Source organism: Aegilops tauschii, chromosome 5, assembly GCF_002575655.3.
Source record: "Aegilops tauschii subsp. strangulata cultivar AL8/78 chromosome 5, Aet v6.0, whole genome shotgun sequence".
Taxonomy (NCBI): domain Eukaryota; kingdom Viridiplantae; phylum Streptophyta; class Magnoliopsida; order Poales; family Poaceae; genus Aegilops; species Aegilops tauschii.
The window spans coordinates 444450385-444461761 of record NC_053039.3 but is presented as its reverse complement, the minus strand read 5'-3'; positions in this window follow the sequence as shown (position 1 = coordinate 444461761).

Here is an 11377-nt window from a genome sequence, read left to right as displayed (position 1 = left end):
TTTGCCTCTTTCCTTTGGCTGCCGCCCTGCCAGCCGGACAACCGCTCTGCGTTCTGTGGCCTGGTCAGGTACTTGGCCGTTTAGGAAGACAAGTACTTTGGCCGCTTAGAACGTAGCAAGTCAAATGAGAAGCCGGCCGGCCGGCTGCTTAGAAGGAGCCCTGAGTATTTGATTCCTTGGGGTCGGGTGATAGGTCCGGCTACTTGCTGGCCATGGCCACAACCCAGTCAAGGAGGCGCTTCTCTTCAGCAATGATGGCCAGCCGGCTGCTGGCGGTGGTGCACGCGACCGACTTCTTGTAGTCACCGGCAATGGTGATGATCCCCTTGGGACCCGGCATCTTCATCTTGCGGTATGCGTTGTGGGGCACCGCCATGAACTTGGCGAGAGCTGGCCGGCCCAGGAGCGCGTGGTAGGGGCTTTCCAGGTCAACCACCTCGAATCAGATGGGCTCGCGGCGGAAATGATCTTTGTCTCCGAAGAGGACATCTATCTTGATCTTGCCGATTACAGAGTAGGACAGGCCGGACACAATGCCGTGGAAAACAGTCCGAGTGGGCTGCAGCTATTTTTCTTTGATGCCCAGCTTCTCCATGGTGTTGCAGTAGAGGATGTTGATGCTGCTGCCGCCCTCTTTCAGAAACCGGGAGAAACGGGAGGCCCGCCTCTCAGTTGCGAAGGTTGATTCCAGCACCATTGCGTAGGAACCCGGAGAAGGCATCACCTCCGGGTGGTCAGCACGGCTCCAGCTGTTGGGCCTCTCGGACCAGTACATGAACTCTAGGACTTCAGAGGTGACAGCATTCACCTCACGGTGCTGCTGACGCCGACTATCCTTTTCATCGGCCACGCTAGTGAAGACGACGTAGGTTCCATGCTCTTTGGGGAACTCGTATTTTATTGCGCCGACTGGACGGGCCGCCGCCTGCTGAGGAGGCGGAGCCGGCTGGCCAGCAGGCGGAGGCGGCAGTCCTTTGCCCTTGGCGATGCGGGTGAGCCAGTGGCACTTCCGAGTTGTGTGGTTGGACGGCTTCGCGCCGCCATGGAACTTGCAGGGTGCATCAAGGGTTTGCTCATAGGAGAAGGCGGGCAACCATGCAGGCTTGCTGCCCTTCTGGCGCTTGGGGCCGGGTTGTCCCTTAGGCTGCTGGTCTTCGACTGTTGCCACCTGCCGGCTGGTGGATGCCGGTTCCTGGGCCTTTGTCGGCGTTCTGGAAACGGGGGTCCCCAGACTTGCCTGCCTGCGACCCACGGCGTGGCTGAGCTAGTAGGCCCATACGGCCCATCTTCATCGACGAGGTATTCAAGACCCTCGCGAGGGGCCAAGCCTCACGAGGCGGATGACACAAGACCTCCTCAAGAGTGGCCTCGCCAGGCAGGCTCACGAGGGCTGGAGAGATCAAGGCAAGGCAAACCTCGCGAGGTCCTCGTGACGTGAGCCATGACGATCGAGACCACGCGGGCGCCAGCGCGCACAGTGTCCTGTTTTCCTCTTTGGTGCTAAGGAGGCAAGCGCAGGCGCAGAGTACCGAGGCATCAAGCAAAGGTTTCCATATCAGCGCAATGAGACCAAGACCAGCGGGACGGCAAGACGGAGGTCACCATGGAGCCCAAGATGGTGTCACCACCAGAGCCTTTTGCAGGCGAAGACCGCTTTTGTCAGGATAAGTTGTACTAGTTGTCCCCTTTTAAATTGGCCGTTGTTGGCTCCCTTCCCGCTCAATATTTGGGAAGAGGACCAAGGCCTCTATAAATAGGACTAGCCACCACAGTAGGAGGCAACGGAGGATGGGTCAAAAACTCATTCAGAGGCATCTCACCCACACAAGTTCGCCAAGCACAAGAACACCTCAACCTCAGGAGGTTGTTCTTCCCCTTGTACTATTCATTATCAGCCCAAGAGGCAATCCACCACCACCACACTGGAGTAGGGTATTAAACCACAACGGTGGCCCGAACCAGTATAAAACTTGTGTCTTTTGTTGCGAGTTCGTCGAGTTCATCCGCGAGATCTTAGAGAGCTAGAGCGTGGATCGGTAGGGAGGAGATCTTCGCGCGCACCCCAGTGTTCGAACCTCGAGGGTTTTGCCAGAACCCGTGATCCGACATTTGGCGCGCCAGGTAGGGGTGCGCCGAAGCTTCGTTCCGTTGCTCCGTGCCCCGTTGCTCTGTCGTCTCCATGGCGGACGCTCGCCACGCTCGTGCTGAGCGCCGGGCTGCCCTCGCCGCCCGCGTCGCTCAGAAGGCTCCCGTCGGCCTGCCACCTCGTCGTTCCCCGTCGCCTGCCGCCAACGCCGCCACCGGCCCGGCGGGGAACGAGCAGCAAGCATCCTTGCTGCACCCCTCGGTGTGGCGAGACGGCCGCACCGCCACTCCATCGCTGACCCCGGCCGATTCTTCTTCCCATGCACGTCGCCCTCCCATGGACGCACGGGCGGCGCTCCTCATGGCGCATGAGCTCCTGTGCTACCGATCGGTCGACGACCTCTACGAGGACTGGCTCGACCGCACCGCCGAGCTTGTCCGCGCCGCAGGGGGCTCCCCTGCGCCGTCCCTCTCTCCGCCTCGCCCTCCGCCAGCTACGGGTGACGTAGCTCACGGAGCGCCTCCACCACCTCTGCCCCAAGACGGTGCCCTGGCGCCAAGACGCGCAGCTTCGTGACGCGACCCACCACGTCCAGCGCCTGCGCGTGAAGAGAGAAGCTGTCAAGAAGTACCTCCGCCACAAGAAAACACTCCGCCGCTCCTCGCACCACCGCGCCAGGACCGGCTGCTGCGGCAAGACCACGCGCCACCTGTAGCAGCAGGGCGCGGACCCCATTAGGCCCAAGCTCCACCCCCAAGGCAGGCCCCGGTGACCACGGCCGAATGCCGCGCTTTCACCCCCGAGCTGCGAAACGTCGCCTGGCCGGGCAAGTTCAAGCCGGATCTGCCTCCTCGCTACGACGGCACCCCCGACCCCGCGGAGTTCTTGCAGCTCTACGAGCTGAGCATCGAAGCAGTCAATGGCGACGAGAAAGTCATGGCGAACTGGTTTCCCATGGCTCTCAAGGATGGCGCCCGCTCCTGGTCCTGAACCTGCCACCGGGCTCGATCTCCTCCTGGGACGAGATGCGCAACCGCTTCGTTGCCAACTTCCAGGGCACTCGCGACCACCCGCCGGCTGCGGGTGACCTGCGCCGCGTCAAGCAGCAACCGGGAGAGACCCTCCAGAAGTACATCCAGCGCTTCAACAACGTCCGCCTCAAGATCCCCAAGGTGACGGACGAGGCCATCATCTCTGCGTTCTCTGATGGCGTCCGCGATGTCAAGATGAAGGGAGAGCTCGCTATCCACGAGGAGCTGTGCATGTCCCTGGAGTTGTTCAACCTGGCGACCAAGTGCGCAAGAGGTGAGGAGGGGCGCCTCTCCCTCCTTGAGCTCCCAGCCGCAGACCCGGAGGAGAAGAAAGCCAAGGCCAAGGACGTGAAGCGCAAGGGAGCAGTCGTGCTCGCAGCGGAACCAGACACCAAGAGTGGCAGAGACCAACCATAGTCATCCAAGAGTAGCCGTCCGTTCTGCGCCTTCCACCACCTGAATACCCACAACACCAGCGATTGTCAAGAGCTCAGAGCCATTCGCGAAGGACGCTTCAGTCGACGCTCCGAGCGCGGCGACCGGGGCTACGGCTGAAGAAGACGACATGGTGGCGGACGCTAGGACAACCGTGGCCCGCGCCAGGAGTGGCGCGACCGGCCTTGTGAGGACCGCTGGCAGGATCAGCCTCGCGAGGGCGCCTGGAGGGATCAGCCTTGTGAGGATCGTCCTCAAGGAAACGCCGGACTCCCTCCGTTGCCGCCGCCGCCAAGAAGGAAGACAAACACCATCAAGATGAGGGGGCTGGGGGCTTCCAGGAACCGCGTGCTATCGCCTGCATCTTGGGCGGAGCCCAGGCCCCAGCCTCGCAGCGTATCAGTTTGCTCGTGAGGTGAATGCAGTCCTCCCCAAGCGCGAAGCCACATGCCCGCTCAGATGGACCCAGTGCCCCATCACGTTCAACTCGGCAGATCAATTCAAGTGCGCAGCTACCGCTGGCACCCTCCCGATGCTTTGCTCCCCAGTCATCAGCAACGTGCAAGTTACCAAGACCCTCATCGATGACGGCGCAGGCTCAACGTCCTGTCCGTCGACACGTTCGACAACCTCCAAGTGCCATATGACCAGCTTCAGCCTACCAATCCTTTCTCAAGAGTGACCGACGATTCCACCACACCGATAGGGCACGTCCGCCTCCCTGTCACCTTCGGGGAATGCAAGAACTACCGCACCGAGCTCATCGACTTCAACGTCGCGCACATCCGTCTGCCGTACAATGCCATCCTTGGGTATCCAGCCCTGGCCAAGTTCATGGCGGTGACCCATCACGGCTACAATGTCCTCAAGATGCCGGGAAGTGGCGGGATCATCACGGTCCCATGTGAAGAAAGAGATGCGGTGTGCTCCCTCGAGCGTGCCTTCCAAGCTGCAGCAATCGACGACCCGACGGCAAGGGCGAGGGCCCTCCTGAGGTCATCCCCAAGAAGAAGAAGCAGCTGCGCCGTGTAGGACCTCAGGAGGGTGGCGTCACAGCCGGAGCCTCGTCAGGATCAGCGCCCGCTCCAGGGGCGCCTCCCTCCATCGCATAGGAAGGCGCGCCCGGCGCCCTTCTCGGGCAGGGCTCGGGGGCTTTCTTCTGGAAGGCCTCAGACCTTGCCACATCATGAGGGAGGCAGTTGGGCACCACTTGGAGGTGTGCTTCACGGCACGTTTCCCTCAGGAGGGCACTGGGCAAGGATCGCCCACCGTTCAGGAGTTCATCACCAAGACAACCCAGGAATTGCAAGATGCAAGGGCCATGCGCGGCGACCGCCGCTCACGAGGCGCAGCTTCCCATCCAGGCGAGGATGCCAGGCTGCGCGTCTGCATCGACGTTCCAGGGCTCAACAGGGCCGCTTCTCAGGAGCTTTTCTGGCCTTCGCGCGTGGGACGCTGCGAGGGCCCACCGCACAGCTACATTCGCATGCCCTTTGGCCTGCCGAGCGTGTCGTCCGCCTACCAGTGCAACTTGCGGCGCATCCTAGCGGCTCAGGAGGCCAGGCACCACGCCGTCCTGACGGAGATGGAACGGTCCTCAAGGAACCACCTGAGACCCCAGAGCCTCCTGAGGCTCAGGGCCCCGGTGGCTCATGAGGAGCAACCCCTTCGCTGCGCACCTTCAGCTGCCCCAACTCTCCTTCGTCAACATAACCAGGTGCCATTTTCCAAGTTCATTTAGCTGGGAGCGCCCTCGGGCTGCATCATTCCCAGGCCGCGTGGGTCCGTCCCTGTGGCATGTATCCCTTTTTATGTCTTTAGCTTACCTTGTTGGGAGCGCCCCTCGGGCTGCATCATCCCCAAGCCGCTCGGGCCTGTCCCAGTGGCATGTATCTCCCGTGCACTTACTTAAGCCTGCTACTCTCATGTTTAATCTGCCTATGATTACTACCTGCTCGATCGTCGCCTCCCACGGGGCCTCCTCACGCCGGCACGGCGCTGGTGCACGGGTCCGTCCCTGCCACATTGAAAAACCTGAGCGGTCGAGCTCTGGCTCGCGGCACGCCCCGCACACGTCACCTCACCGGGCCCTCAGTGCCTTCACCCCCTCGCGGAGCAACCAGCGGCAGGCTGGCAACCATAATGGTAGATCGTGTTCTTCCTTGTGCTGGCTCGCAGGAATCTCACGAGGATAACACCAGGCAGCACCGCGAGCTCCCACCTCTTCCAAGTAATCCGCTTGCACGGAAAAAGGGGGGCTCCTGAGCATCGCGACTCAGGAGCTCTTACTGGCTCTCCAGCCCTCACCCCCTGACCATGACCACGGCACGCGACCTGGCATACCAGCGGCGACTGAGCTAGCTCGAAGGCCGGGACTTGAGGACGTAGAGCACAAAGGAGAGCATAGGAAGGGGGAAGGTTCGTATGGGCCTGACCTAGCTACGCTGCGGGTCTGGCGCATCACGAAGAATCGACCCCGGACCGCCAAGATAAGTCACGAGCTCAGATCAACTAATCGTTGGAACCTTGGGGACACACTCGCCGCAGCTCTGTTGCGGCAACGTCGCCTCCCTTTCTTATCTTACCACGGCTGCTTGAGCGCTAAAGGGGACCCCCTGAACATCGTGCCACAGGAGCTCTTACTAGACCTCGGGCCGCTCACCTCCTGGCCTTGACCACGGCACGCGACCTGGCATACCAGCGACGGCTGAAGCTTGCCTGGGGACAGGGACCTGCCAGCGTAGAGCAACAAGCTGTCGCGGGATTGGAAAGGGAAGACCGAGCCTAAACAGGACTTGCGCTCACAAGGCTTCCATAATTAGGATAATATCAACAAAAGACATTGCAGACTCTTTACACACCCCCACTGGGTACTTCTTGATTCCTCATAGGGAACAAAAGATGAGAACCTAGGAGAATCCTATCACACCTCCGCGGCCGACGCCATCATCAACAATGGGCCACGGGAGGCCGGCGCCAACCCCATCCAGATCAGCGACGACGGTGGCCGGATGTTGCGGGCCTGCTCCGAGCACGGCGAGAGCTCGGGGGCACGTAGCTGTCGTCGCTCGCCTCCGGAGTCTCGTAGAGCTCAGGAGAGCCGCTGGACTCCCAAGAGTCGCTGCTGCTGGAGCAGCCGCGAGCGGGGCGCGCCTCATCCTGGCGCTCCCCCTCGGAGCAACGCTCCAAGCGGTGACCCTCTGCGTTGAAGACCTTGAAGAACAGCATGGAGGCGCCATTGTACTCAAAATGGATCGCGAGGGCGCCCTCCGCATGACAAACTCGTGCGACCTCGCCCCAGCCGCGGGTCATGCAGATCTTGCTAGTGGAGACTGCTTCAACCTCAGCTCCGGTCGCCGGAGCGTCGCAGTCGGCATGCTGCAACCAGAGCTCGAGAGGCCCCCTCGGCGGCATCACGTCGGAGAAGAAGCGCGGGAAGCAGATCCAGGAGCTTGGGGGCATCACCGCCCACAACACAAGCTCGCGTGAGGAGTCCGCGGCATGGACTCCAGGAGCGACGGCGCTCGTCGCCGCAGCGCGCCGACCTTGGCCGCGGTGCGTGCGCCGACGCTCGTTGCTCCTTCCTCCCGAGCACCCGGCTTGGGCGTACAAGGGCATCGGATACCCAGGAGGAGGCCGCTCACACCAAGGCCTCCTCACCACCTGCATCGCCGCAGCGTCGCGGCGGTGGACCGACCTCTTCTTCGGCGGAAGCAGCGCCGGCGTGTCGACGGGAATCTTTCCCTTCTCGTCAGCTGAGAATCTTCGGATCGGCACCATTGAAGTTGCTACTAGCAGTGAAGCGGAGGAGGAAGAAGCAGGCAGAATGAGAAGAAGTGGGGGACGGGAGCTCCGCCCCTCCCTCATTTATAGCAGGAGAAGGCCAACCAGCGCCCCCCATGATCACAAGTAATGATGGTTTTCCTTGCATGTCGCAGGGACTTATCAAGTCGGGCAGTTGCCGAGGCAGCATGGGGAAGCGGAGACGCCCACGTCCAATCAACCGCCACGCGTCAACCGAGGCCACAGGATTTTGGGGCCCGCGGCGCTCCTAGCTTGACCTTTGGCTTCGCCTCGAAGCCAAGCCCGAGCGCGCCTTGGGCCCGGGGGCTACTGTCGGCGTTCTGGAAATGGGGGTCCCAGACTTGCCTCCCTGCGGCCCACGGCGTGGCTGAGCTAGTAGGCCCGTACGGCCCATCTTCATTGACGAGGTATTCAAGACCCTCGCGAGGGGCCAAGCCTCGCGAGGCGGACGACACAAGACCTCCTCGAGAGCGGCCTTGCCAGGCAGGCTCACGAGGGGCGGAGAGATCAAGGCAAGGCAAACCTCGCGAGGTCCTCTTGACGTGAGCCATGACGATCAAGACCAGGCGGGCGCCAGCGCACGCAGTATCCTGTTTTCCTCTTTGGTGCTAAGGAGGCAAGCACAGGCGCAGAGTACCGAGGCATCAAGCAAAGGTTTCCATATCGGTGCAACGAGACCAAGACCAGCGGGACGACAAGACGGAGGTCACCATGGAGCCCAAGACGGTGTCACCACCAGAGCCTTTTGCAGGTGAAGACCGCTTTTGTCAGGATAAGCTGTACTAGCTGTCCCCTTTCAAATTGACGTTGTTGGCTCCCTTCCCGCTCAATATTTGGGAAGAGGACCAGGGCATCTATAAATAGGACTAGCCACCATAGTAGGAGGCAACGGAGGACGGTTCAAGAATTCATTCAGAGGCATCTCACCAACACAAGTTCGCCAAGCACAAGAACACCTCAACCTCAGGGGGCTGTTCTTCCCCTTGTACTGTTCATCATCAGCCCAAGAGGCAATCCACCAGCACCACACTAGAGTAGGGTATTACACCACAACAGTGGCCCAAACCAGTATAAATCTTGTGTCTTTGTGTTGCAAGTTCGTCGAGTTCGTTCGCGAGATCTTAGAGAGCTAGGGCGTGGATTGGTAGGGAGGAGATCTTTGCGCGCACCCCAGTGTTCGCACCTCAAGGGTTTTGCCGGAACCCGTGATCCGACAGCCTTACGCTTGTTGTCGTTCGACTGCTGGCACCGACTGGAGTCACCAGCCGGAGTCTGAGGAGCCGGAGGGAGCACCATCCCAGAGGCGTCCACGCGGAGCTCCGACTTCATGGAGGAGTCGGCAGTGGCGTACTTGTCTGCTATGATCAGCAGCTCGTCGAGTGTGGCCGGCTTCTCGCAGAGGAGTCGGTGCTTGAGTAGGGTGCCTTCTCGGCACCCGGTGGTGAAGTACTCTATGGCTTGCACCTCGTGCACCGCTTCGCAGGAGTTGCGCAGTTCGGCCCACCTCATCAATTAGTCACAGGTGGACTCGGTGGGGCCTTGGACGCACAGAGAGAGCTAGTGGGGCTTGGGCGGCCGCTTGTAGGTGCTGGTGAAGTTGCGGATGTATCCCAACCTTAATCTGGCCCAGCTGGCCACCTTCCGGCAGGAGGCCGGACCGGAGCTGGCGGTGGTGGGCCCTACGCTCACTTAGCGCGCAGCGGCGATCGCCGAGTATGCCAACACCACCGTCTTCATCCCCGAGCTAAACAAGGAGGGCGCCGAGGTGCCGCCCAACTGGTTCGGGATGAACCCGGAAGATGGGGAAGACTCGGCGAAGGAGATCGCCTCCAGCAACGAGGGCGAGGATGAAGAGGACGAGGATGGCGAAGATGACGCACCGCAGGACGGAGCGGACGGCCAGCCTCAGCCCGATCGAGCCTCGACTAGCGAGCCGTGTGTGGCTGCGCCGACTGCTGCTGATGCTGACCAAGCTGAGACTCACCAGTCGGCCGCTCCACCATCCGGTGCCGCTGCCTCCACCAACCTGTCGGACCCGCATGCTGCTCCTCTGGCCCAGGCGGCCAGTTTATCTTATCTTTTTCTGCTCTTGTAATCTTTTGAACAAGTACGTTAAATTCGCGCAATTCCACCCGCTGGGGTGTATTCAAACTTTGTTGAATGCTGGCTGCGAGCCTTGCTATGTAAATTAATTTATTCGCACAAGTTTGTGCTCTGCCAGGTTCCACTTTGTCTCGCTTTTCTGCTCTTTTTTGGCTTTTTCCTTTGCCTCTTTCCTTTGGCTGCCGCCCTGCCAGCCGGATAGCCGCTCTGTGGTCTGTGGCCTGGTCAGGTACTTGGCCGTTTAGGAAGACAAGTACTTTGGCCGCTTAGAACGTAGCAAGTAAAATGAGAAGCCGGACGGTAAGGCGAGGATCCGGCTTGGCCTATGCTGGCGCGTTTTCCTTAGTCATTTTTTGTGTGGACACCATTTCCTGCCTTTAGCTCTTGCCAGCCGGACAGTCGCTCTACAAGCTGCGGCTTAAGGCAAGAGAGGGCTTTTAGATGTCGGCACACTACTTGTCCGACTGCAGGTAGCATTAGCATAGGACAAGGCGGCGAGCTCCCGGGCCGACTGGTCGAACCCGGTGCCGGGCAAGGGAATGAAATAACACATTCACATGCATTTAAACTTATCATACAGAAAAAGGGTAGCCCCCGAGTGCTCCTCGAGGGGCCCGATGTCTTTGCTCTTAACACAAAAGGTAGCGTGATACATACTGCATTAACTGTAAAATCTTCAGAGAAGATTTGCGTTCCATGGGCGCTCTGTTTCCTTGCTGGAATCATCCCTCTTGCGCCCTCTGGGCTTCTGCGCGTCGATGAGGTAGTAGGAGTCGTTGCCCCAGGCTTTGCTAATGATGAAGGGCCCTTCCCAAGGGGCCGAGAGCTTGTGCTGGCCGGTTGTTCGCTGGATCAGCCGGAGCACAAGGTCCCCCTCTCGGAAAGATCGTGGCCTGACCTTCCGGCTGTGGTAGCGACACAGGCTCTGCTGATAGATGGAGGACCTACTGAGTGCCAACAGCTGGCCCTCTTCCAGCAGATCGACGCCGTCTTCTCGTGCCTCCTTCGCATCCGCCTCTGTGTACATGGTGACGCGAGGCGAGTGGAACTCGATGTCTGTTGGGATGACGGCCTCGGCCCCGTACACGAGGAAGAAGGGAGTGAAGCCAGTTGATTTGTCTGGCGTGGTCTAGAGACTCCAGAGGACGGCTGGCAGTTCTTCGATCCAGCAGCCGGCCGAGCGCTCCAGTGGCTCGACCAGTCGGGGCTTGATGCCGGACAAGATGAGGTCGTTTGCTCGCTCGACTTGGCCGTTTGACAGCGGATGGGCAACGGACGCTAAGTCCAGTCGGATGCCCTGCATCGTGCAGAAATGGGCCAAGGCGCCTTTGGCAAAGTTTGTGCCGTTGTCGGTGATGATGTTGTGCGGTTTACTGTACCGGACGGTGATATCTGCAATGAAGGTCACAGTAGTCAGACCGTCCATGGTGACCAGCAGATGGGTCATGCCGCCGCGTGCTGTCTTGAACGGGCCCACCATATCCCCTAGCCGGAAATGGCCAAGTGAGGGGGATAGTCTTGAGTGCAGAGGCCGGCAGATGATGTTTGGAGCCAAATTTTTGGCACCCTTTGCACTTCTTGACCAAGTTCTTGGCGTCGTCCAAAGCAGTCGGCCAGAAGAATCCATGGCGGAAAGCTTTGGCGAAAAGGGATCTAGAGGCCGCGTGGTGGCCACACTCGCCTTGGTGGATGTCTCTGAGGATTGCCTTGCCTTTCTCTGGCTCGACACAGTGCTGGAAGATGCCAGTCACATTGCGCCTGACAAGCTCTCTGTTTACTATCATGTATGCTGCTGCCCGGTGTTGCACTTGCCGGGCAGAGATCTTGTTGGCTGGTAGCTCTCCGCTCACCAGGAAGTTGAGGATGGGCTGCGCCCATGATGGTGCTTCGACCGCTGTCATCACGGCCACTGGTACCA